Consider the following 10,221-nt stretch of genomic DNA (forward strand, 5'->3'; position numbering starts at 1 on the left):
TTATTTTATTTTATTTTATTTTAGTGGTACGCGGGCCTCTCACTGTTGTGGCCACTCCCGGTGCGGAGCACAGGCTCCGGACGTGCAGGCTCAGCGGCCATGGCTCACGGGCCCAGCCGCTCCGTGGCATGTGGTATCTTCCCGGACCGGGGCACGAACCCGTGTCCCCCGCATCGGCAGGCAGACTCTCAACCACTGCGTCACCACAGTGGGCTGCATCTTTTTTTTAAAAAAAACAACGTTATTGGAGTATAATTGCTTTACAATGATGTGTTAGTTTCTGCTTTATAACAAAGTGATCAGCTATACATATACAGATATCCCCATATCTCCTCCCTCTTACGTCTCCTTCCCATCTTCCCTATCCCACTCCTCTAGGTGGTCACAAAACACCGAGCTGAGCTCCCTGTGCTATGCGGCTGCTTCCCAGTAGCTATCTATTTTACATTTGGTAATATATATAAGTCCATGCCACTCTCTCACTTTGTCCCAGCTTACCTTTCCCCCTCCCCGAGTCCTCAAGTCCATTCTCTACGTCTGCGTCTTTATTCCTGTCCTGCCACTAGGTTCTTCAGAAACTTTTTTTTTTTTGATTCCATATATATGTGTTAGCGTACGGTATTTATTTTTCTCTTTCTGACTTACTTCACTCTGTATGACACATTCTAGGTCCATCCAGCACACTACAAATAACTCAATTTCATTTCTTTTTATGGCTGAGTAATATTCCATTGTATATATGTGGCACATCTTCTTTATCCATTCATCTGTTGATGGACACTTAGGTTGCTTCCATGTCCTGGCTATTGTAAATAAAGCTACAATGAACATTGTGGTACATGACTCTTTTTGAATTATAGTTTTCTCAGGGTATATGCCCAGTAGTGGAATTGCTGGATCGTATGGTAGTTCTATTTTTAGTTTTTAAAGGAACGTCCATACTGTTCTCCATAGTGGCTGTATCAATTTACATTCTCACCAACAGTGCAAGAGGGTTCCCTTTTCTCCACACCCTCTCCAGCATTTATTGTTTGTAGATTTTTTGATGATGGCCGTTCTGACTGGTGTGAAGTGATACCTCAGTGTTGTTTTGATTTGCATTTCTCTAATGATTGGTGACATTGAGTATTCTTTCATGTGTTTGTTGGCAATCTGTATATCTTCTTTGGAGAAATGTCTATTTAGGTCTTCTGCCCATTTTTGGATTGGGTTGTTTGCTTTTTTGATATTGAGCTGCATGAGCTGCTTGTAAATTTTGGAGATTAATCCTTTGTCCGTTGCTTCATTTGCAAATATTATCTCCCATTCCGAGGGTTGTCTTTTCATCTTGTTTATGGTTTCCCTGGCTGTGCAAAAGCTTTTAAGTTTCATTAGGTTCCATTTCTTTATTTTTGTTTTTATTTCCATTATTCTAGGAGGTGAGTCAAAAAGGATCTTGTGGGCTTCCCTGGTGGCGCAGTGGTTGAGAGTCTGCCTGCCGATGCAGGGGACACGGGTCCGTGCCCCGGTTCGGGAAGATCCCATATGCCGTGGAGCGGCTAGGCCCGTGAGCCATGGCTGCTGATCCTGCGCGTCCAGAGCCTGAGCTCCACAATGGGAGAGGCCACAATAGTGAGAGGCCCGTGAACCAAAAAAAAAAAAAAAAAGGATCTTGCTGTGATTTATGTCATAGAGTCTTGCTGTGATTTATGTCATAGAGTCTTCTGCCTATGTTTTCCTCTAAGAGTTTGATAGTTTCTGGTCTTTCATTTAGGTCTTTAATCCATTTTGAGTTTAGTTTTGTGTATGGTGTTAGGGAGTGTTCTAACATCATTCTTTTACATGTAGCTATCCAGTTTTCCCAGCACCACTTATTGAAGAGGCTGTCTTTCCTCCATTGTATATTCTCACCTCCTTTACCAAAATAAGGTGACCGTATGTGCGTGGGTTTATCTCTGGGCTTTCTATCCTGTTCCATTGATCTAAATTTCTGTTTTTGTGTCAGTACCATACTGTCTTGATTACTGTAGCTTTGTAGTATAGTCTGAAGTCAGAGCATCTGCTTCCTCCAGCTCCCTTTTTCTTTCTCATGATTGCTTTGGCTATTCGGGGTCTTCTGTGTTTCCATACAAATTGTGAAATTTTTTGTTCTTGCTCTGTGAAGAATGCCATTGGTAGCTTAATAGGGATTGCATTGAATCTGTGGATTGCTTTGGGTAGTATAATCATTTTCACAATGTTGATTCTTCCAATCTCAGAACACAGTATATCTTTCAATCTGTTTGTATTGTCTTTAATTTCTTTCATCAGTGTCTTATAATATTCTGCCTACAGGTCTTTTGTCTCCTTACGTAGGTTTATTCCTAGGTATTTTGTTCTTTTTGTTGCAATGGTAAACGGGAGTGTTTCCTTCATTTCTCTTTCAGATTTTTCATGATTAGTGTATAGGAATGCCAGAGATTTCTGTGCATTAATTTTGTATACTGCTACTTTACTAAATTCATTGATTAGCTCTAGTAGTCTTCTGGTAGCATCGTTAGGAATCTCTATGTGTAGTATCATGTCATCTGCAAACAGTGACAGTTTTACTTCTTTTCTGATTTGGATTCCTTTTATTTCGTTTTCTTCTCTGACTGCTGTGGCTAAAACTTCCAAAACTATGTTGAATAGTAGTGGTGAGAGTGGGCAGACTTGTCTTGTTCCTGATCTTAGTGGAAATGGTTTCAGTGTTTCACCATTAAGAACAATGTTGGCTGTGGGTTTGTCATATATGGCCTTTATTATGTTGAGGTAAGTTCCCTCTATGCCTACTTTCTGGAGAGTTTTTATCATAAATGGGTGTTGAATTTTTTTGAAAGCTTTTTCTGCATCTATTGAGATGATCATATGGTTTTTCTCCTTCAATTTGTTAATATGGTGTATCACATTGATTGATTTGCATATATTGAAGAATCCTTGCATTCCTGGGATAAACCCCACTTCATCATGGTGTATGATCCTTTTACTGTGCTGTTGGATTCTGTTTGCTAGTATTTTGTTGAGGATATTTGCATGTATGTTCATCAGTGATATTGGCCTGTTGTTTTCTTTCTTTGTGACATCTTTGTCTGGTTTTCATATCAGGGTGATGGTGGCCTCGTAGAATGAGTTTGGGAGTGTTCCTCCCTCTGCTATATTTTGGAAGAGTTTGAGAAGGATAGGTGTTAGCTCTTCTCTAAATGTCTGGTAGAATTCGCCTGTGAAGCCATCTGGTCCTGGGCTCTAGTTTGTTGGAAGATTTTGAATCACAATCTCAATTTCAGTGCTTCTGATTGGTCTGTCCATTTTTTGTATTTCTTCCTGGTTCAGTCACAGAAGGCTGTGGTTTCCTAAGAATTTGTCCATTTCTTCCAGGTTTTCCATTTTATTGGCATACAGTTGCTTGCAGTAATCTCTCATGATCCTTTGTATTTCTCCAGTGTCAGTTGTTACTTCTCCTTTCTCATTTCTAATTCTATTGATTTGAGTCTTCTCCATTTTCTTCTTGATGAGCCTGGCTAATGGTTTTCAATTTTTTTTACCTTCTCAAAGAACCAGCTTTTAGTTTTATTGATCTTTACTATTGTTTCCTTCATTCCTTTTTCATTTTTTTCTCATCTGATCTTTATGATTTCTTTTCCTCTGCTAACTTTGGGGGTTTTTTTGGTTCTTCTTTCTCTAATTGATTTAGGTGTAAGGTTAGGTTGTTTATTTGAGGTGTTTCTTGTTTCTTGAAGGATTGTATTGCTATAAACTTCCCTCTTAGAACTGATTTTGCTGCATCCCATAGGTTTTGGGTTGTCGTGTTTTCATTGTCATTTGTTTCTAGGTATTTTTTGATGACCTCTTTGATTTCGTTAGTAATCTCTTGGTTATTAAGTAGTGTATTGTTTAGTCTCCATGTCTTTGTATTTTTTACAGATTTTTTTTCCTGTAATTGATATCTAGTCTCATAGCATTGTGGTCGGAAAAGATACTTGATGTAATTTCAATTTTCTTAAATTTACCAAGGCTTGATTTGTGACCCAAGATATGATCTATCCTGGAGAATGTTCCATGAGCACTTGAGAAAATAGTGCTTTCCTTTGTTTTTGGATGGAATGTCCTATAGATAACAATTAAGCACATCTTGTTTAATGTATCTTTTAAAGCTTTTGTTTCCTTATTTATTTTCATTTTGGATGTTCTGTCCATAGGTGAAAGTGGGATGTTAAAGTACCATACTATGATTGTGTTACTGTCGGTTTCCCCTTTTATGGCGGTTAGCATTTGCCTTATATATTGAGGTGCTTCTATGTTGGGTGCATAAATATTTACAATTGTTATATCTTCTTCTTGGATTGATCTCTTGATCATTACATAGTGTCTGTTGTAATAGTCTTTATTTTAAAGTCTATTTTGTCTGATATGAGAATTGCTACTCCAGCTTTCTTTTGATTTCCATTTGCATGGAATATCTTTTTCCATCCCCTCACTTTCAGTCTGTATGTGTCCCTAGGTCTGAAGTGGGTCTCTTTTAGACAGCATATATACGGGTCTTGTTTTTGTGTCCATTCAGCCAGTCTATGTCTTTTGGTTGGAGCATTTAATCCATTTACATTTAAGGTAATTATTGATATGTATGTTCCTATTACTGTTTTCTTAATTGTTTTGGGTTTGTTATTGTAGGTCTTTTCCTTCTCTTGTGTTTCCTGCCTAGAGAAGTTCCTTTAGCATTTGTTGTAGAGTTGATTTGGTGGTACTTAGCTTTTTCTTCTCTGTAAAAGTTTTAATTTCTGCATCGAATCTGAATGAGATCCTTGCTGGATAGAGTAATCTTGGTTGTAGGTTTTTCCTTTTCATCACTTTAAATATGTCCTGCCACTCCCTTCTGGCTTGCAGAGTTTCTGCTGAAAGATCAGCTGTTAACCTTATGGGGATTCCATGGTATGTTATTTGTTGTTTTTCCCTTGCTGCTTTTAATATTTTTTCTTTGTATTTAATTTTTGATAGTTTGATTAATATGTGTCTTGGTGTGTTTCTCCTTGGATTTATCCTGTATGGGACTCTCTGTGCTTCCTGGACTTGATGAACTATTTCCTTTCCCATATTAGGGAAGTTTTCAACTATAATCTCTTCAAATATTTTCTCAGTCCCTTTCTTTTTCTCTTCTTCTTCTGGGACCCCTATAATTCGAATGTTGGTGCATTTAATATTGTCCCAGAGGTCTCTGAGACTGTCCTCAATTCTTTGCATTCTTTTTTCTTAATCTGCTCTGCATTAGTTTTTTCCTCTATTTTATCTTCCAGGTCACTTATCCGTTCTCTGCCTCAGTTATTCTGCTATTGATTCCTTATAGAGAGTTTTTAATTTCATTTATTGTGTTGTTCATCATTGTCTGTTTGCTCTTTAGTTCTTCTCAGTCCTTGTTAAACGTTTCTTGTATTTTCTCTATTCTATTTCCAAGATTTTGGATCATTTTTACTGTCATTACTCTGAATTCTTTTTCAGGTAGACTGCCTATTTCCTCTTCATTTGTTTGGTCTGGTGGGTTTTTACCTTGCTCCTTCATCTGCTGTGTGTTTCTCTGTCTCATTTTGCTTAACTTACTGTGTTTGGGATCTCCTTTTTGCAGGCTGCTGGTTCGTAGTTCCTGTTGTTTCTTGGTGTCTGCCTCCAGTGGGTACGGTTTGTTCAGTGGGTTGTGTAGGCTTCCTGGTGGAGGGGACTAGTGCCTGTGTTTTGGTGGATGAGGCTGGATCTTGTCTTTCTGGTGGGCAGGACCATGTCCATTGGTGTGTTTTAGGGTGACTGTGACCTTATTATGATTTTAGGCAGCCTCTCTGCTAATGGGTGGGTTGTGTTCCTGTCTTGCCAGTTGTTTGGCATAGGGTGTCCAGCACTGTAGCTTGCTGGTCATTGAGTGGAGCTGGGTCTTAGCGTTGAGACGGAGATCTCTGGGAGAGTTTTCACCATTTGATAGCACGTGGAGCCTGGAGGTCTCTGGTGGGCCAATGTCCTGAACTCGGCTCTCCCACCACTGAGGCACAGGCCTGACACCCAGCCAGAGCACCAAGACCCTGTCAGCCACACAGCTCAGAAGAAAAGGGAGAAAAAAAGAAAGGAAGAAATAAATAAATAAAGTCATTAGAATTTTAAAAATTATAAAAATAAAAAAAGTAAAAAGTAAGAAAGAAAGAAAGAAGAGAGAGAAAAAGCGAACCAAAAAACAAATCTAGCAATGATAACAAGGGCTAAAAAATATAGTAAAAAAAAAAAAACAAGAAAAACTGACAGAACCCTAGGACAAATGGTAAAAACAAAGCTATACAGACAAAATCACACACAGAAACATACACACTCACGAAAAGAGAAGAAGGGAACAAAATATATATATCGTTGTTCCCAAAGTCCACCTCCTCAATTTGGGATGATTCGTTGTGTATTCAGGTATTCCACAGGTGCAGTGTACATCAAGTTGATTGTGGAGATTTAACCCACTGCTCCTGAGGCTGCTGGGAGAGATTTCCCTTTCTTTTCTTTGTTCTCACAGCTCCCAGGGTTCAGCTGTGGATTTGGCCCCGCCTCTGCGTGTAGGTCGCCTGAGGCCTTTGTTCTTCACTCAGACAGGACGGGGTTAAAGGAGCAGCTGATTCGGAGGCTCTGGCTCACTCAGGCCGGGGGGAGGGAGGGGCACGGATGCGGGGCGAGCCTGCGGCGGCAGAGGCCAGCATGATGTTGCACCAGCCTGAGGCACGCCGTGCGTTCTCCCGGGTGAGTTGTCCCTAGATCACAGGACCCTGGCAGTGGCGGGCTGCACAGGCTCCCGGGAGGGGCGGCGTGGATAGTGACCTGTGCTCGCACACAGGCTTCTTGGTGGCGGCAGCAGCGGCCTTAGCGTCTCATGCCCGTCTCTGGGGTCCGCCCTGATAGCCGCGGCTCGCGCCCATCTCTGGAGCTCGTTTACGCTGAGCTCTGAATCCCCTTTCCTCGCGCACCTGAAACAATGGTCTCTTGCCTCTTCGGCAGCTCCAGACCTTTTCCCGGACTCCCTCCCGGCTGGCTGTGACACATTAGCCCCTTCAGGCTGTGTTCATGTAGCCAACCCCAGTCCTCTCCCTGCGCTCCAACTGAAGCCCGAGCCTCAGCTCGCAGTCCCGCCCGCCCCGCCGGGGGACCAGACAAGTCTCTCGGGCTGGTGAGTGCCGGTCGGCACCAATCCTCTGTGCGGGAATCTCTCCGCTTTGCCCCCTGCACCCCTGTTGCTGTGCTCTCCTCAGCAGCTCCAAAGCTCCCCCCTCCGCCACCCGCAGTCTCCGCCCGCGAAGGGGCTTCCTAGTGTGTGTAAACCTTTCCTCCTTCACAGCTCCCTCCTGCTGGTGCAGGTCCCATCCCTATCCTTTTGTCTCTGTTTTTTCTTTTTTTCTTTTGCCCTACCCAGGTACGTGGGGAGTTTCTTGCCTTTTGGGAGGTCTGAGGTCTTCTGCCAGCGTTCAGTAGGTGTTCTGTAGGAGTTGTTCCATATATAGATGTATTTCTGATGTATTTGTGGGGAGGATGGTGATCTCCACGTCTTACTCCTCCATCATCTTGAAGGTCCCCCGATGGGCTGCATCCTGATGGCCCAATAACCAGGCTCTTTTCTTAGAAGGGAATGCTTCCTTATCATCAAGTAAAATTTATGAGTCCTCACTAGGGACTTGGAGGGGAAGAGTTAATTAAACAAGAAATAGTTCTGTACCATTTTTGGCTGCTAAGTGTTCTAATATCAATAAAGTCATACCTAAAGATATAATAGCCAAATTAAACAACATCCTAACATTCTGTGCCAGAAAAAAGAAAATGATATATATTATGTAGAGGCAATTATGACTTTAAGAGTGTTTATTTCAACCTGTGACTGAAACCCTTTTATAAATCCTCCCTGTTCTCAAGATGATTGGGATATAGACCCTTTAGTATCTGGCTGAGTTCTATTTTTCTAGACTCTTCTCTCTTTTATTTTCCAGCTTTATTGAGACATTATTGACATATAACATATGTAAGTTTATGATGTACAGTGTCGTGATTTGATACATGTATATATTATAAAATGATTACCACAATAAAGTTAGCTAACACCTCCATCCCCTGACATAATTATCGATTTTTTGTGGTATTAATATTTAAGATCTACTCACTTAACAACCTCCCAATATACGATGCAGTATTGTTAATTACAGTCACTACACTGTGTATTAGATCCACAGAACTTATTCATTTTATAGCTGGGAGTTTGCGTCCTTGGACCAACAATTGTACATTTCCACCAGCCTGCAGCCGCTTGCAACCACCGTCCTACTCTTTATTTCTATGATTTCAAGTATTTAATCTATTTATTTTAGATTCCACATATAAGTGAAAATGTACAGTTTTTGTCTTTCTCTGACTGATTTCACTTAGCATAATGTCATCTAGGTCCATCCATGTTGTCACAAATGGCAGGTGTTCCTTTTTTATGGCTAAACAATATCCCACTGTATATATAAATATATGCCACAACTTCTTTATCCACTCATCCATTGATTGACACTTAGGTTGTATCCATGTCTTGGCTTTGTGAACAATGTGGCAATGAACATGGGAGTGCAGATAGTGTTCTTATTTCCTTCAGATATATACCCAGAAGTGGGACTGCTGTATTATATGGTAGTTCTATTTTTAGCTTTTTGAGAAACCTTCTTACTGGGAAGCCATAATGGCTGCACCGATTTCTATTCCCACCAACAGTGCACACATCTTCCCTTTCCTCCACATCCTTGCCAACCCTTGTTATTTCTTATGTTATTTTTTCAGTGGCCATGGCTCACGGGCCCAGCCGCTCCGCGGCATGTGGGATCTTCCCAGACCGGGGCACGAACCCGTGTCCCCTGCATCGGCAGGCGGACTCTCAACCACTGCACCACCAGGGAAGCCCTCTTATGTTTTTGATAATAGCCATTCTAACATATGAGTTGCTATCTCATTGTAGTTTTGCTTTGCATTTCCCTGATTATTAGTGGTACTAGTGATGTGGAGCATCTCTTTATGTATCTATTGGCCATTTGTATGTTTTCTTTGGAATAATGCCTAGATTCTTCTTTTGTCTTGCCCGCTCTGCCACTCCTTGCCTGCGCCCTAGGTGTCCCTCCTCATCCTCTCCACCCGATGAGCAGCTACACAGTTTTTTATGACCCAGCTCTTCTGGGAAACTTCTGTTCAGTCAGCTATAGTTTCTTACTTCTTCCTCTGTGTTTCTATACAGTTAGCACTTTTATCTGTTATAGTGTATCTTGATGATTTATAAGCCTATATTACCATAGGTCTATGAAGACTGTAAATTTCTCCTATTCATATTTTCATCTCTAAATTCTAATATTGTGGTTGACACATTTTAGCCAGATAATAAAAATTTGCCAGAAAAATAAATGAATCTATGAGTGAGGGGATTATTATAAAACACCATAATGAAGAGACATGGAATTTCATTCATGGAATAAAACTAGAAGGAATTTGCTAACTATAAATTTGTGCTAGACAGAATAGAATCAGCTCTGGTCTTGGCAAACCTTTTTAGTGTGGGGAAGGGGTTCATGGAACAACAGCAACAACAAATGTGTGGAGAAAGGAAAGGTAAGAGGCAGCCAGGGTAGGAGCGTTTACCTGTGTCTTCACCTCCTGGGGAATTTAATTGATTGGCTTATTGAAAGCATCTTTTTTTTTTTTTTACATCTTTATTGGAGTATAATTGCTTTACAATGGTGTGTTAGTTTCTGCTTCATAACAAAGTGAATCAGTTATACATATACATATGTTCCCATATCTCTTCCCTCTTGCGTCTCCCTCCCTCCCACCCTCCCTATCCCACCCCTCCAGGTGGTCACAAAGCACCGAGCTGATCTCCCTGTGCTATGCGGCAAAGCATCTTCTTTTTAAGAGTCAACTTTGTCAAAGGAATCTTTGTGGAAAACGTGGAATTAAGGAACTTCTCCCCTATCATTATAGGAGCAAAAGATTAGGTAGACAATTGCATATAGGCCCATTATGAAAAAATTACATTAGGGCAATTCGTTTGAAATTACATTACAATATTTTGGGACACCAATTTTTCATGGTATGATTCAATAGAAGACATTGATACATTTAAAAATACTGGTTTTAAAAAACAACATTTTCTTACTCTATTCATATCCTTAGTTATTTCTTCTTAAGCTGCCCACAGCTCAA

This window comes from Delphinus delphis, chromosome 14, assembly GCF_949987515.2.
Source record: "Delphinus delphis chromosome 14, mDelDel1.2, whole genome shotgun sequence".
Classification (NCBI taxonomy): Eukaryota; Metazoa; Chordata; class Mammalia; order Artiodactyla; family Delphinidae; genus Delphinus; species Delphinus delphis.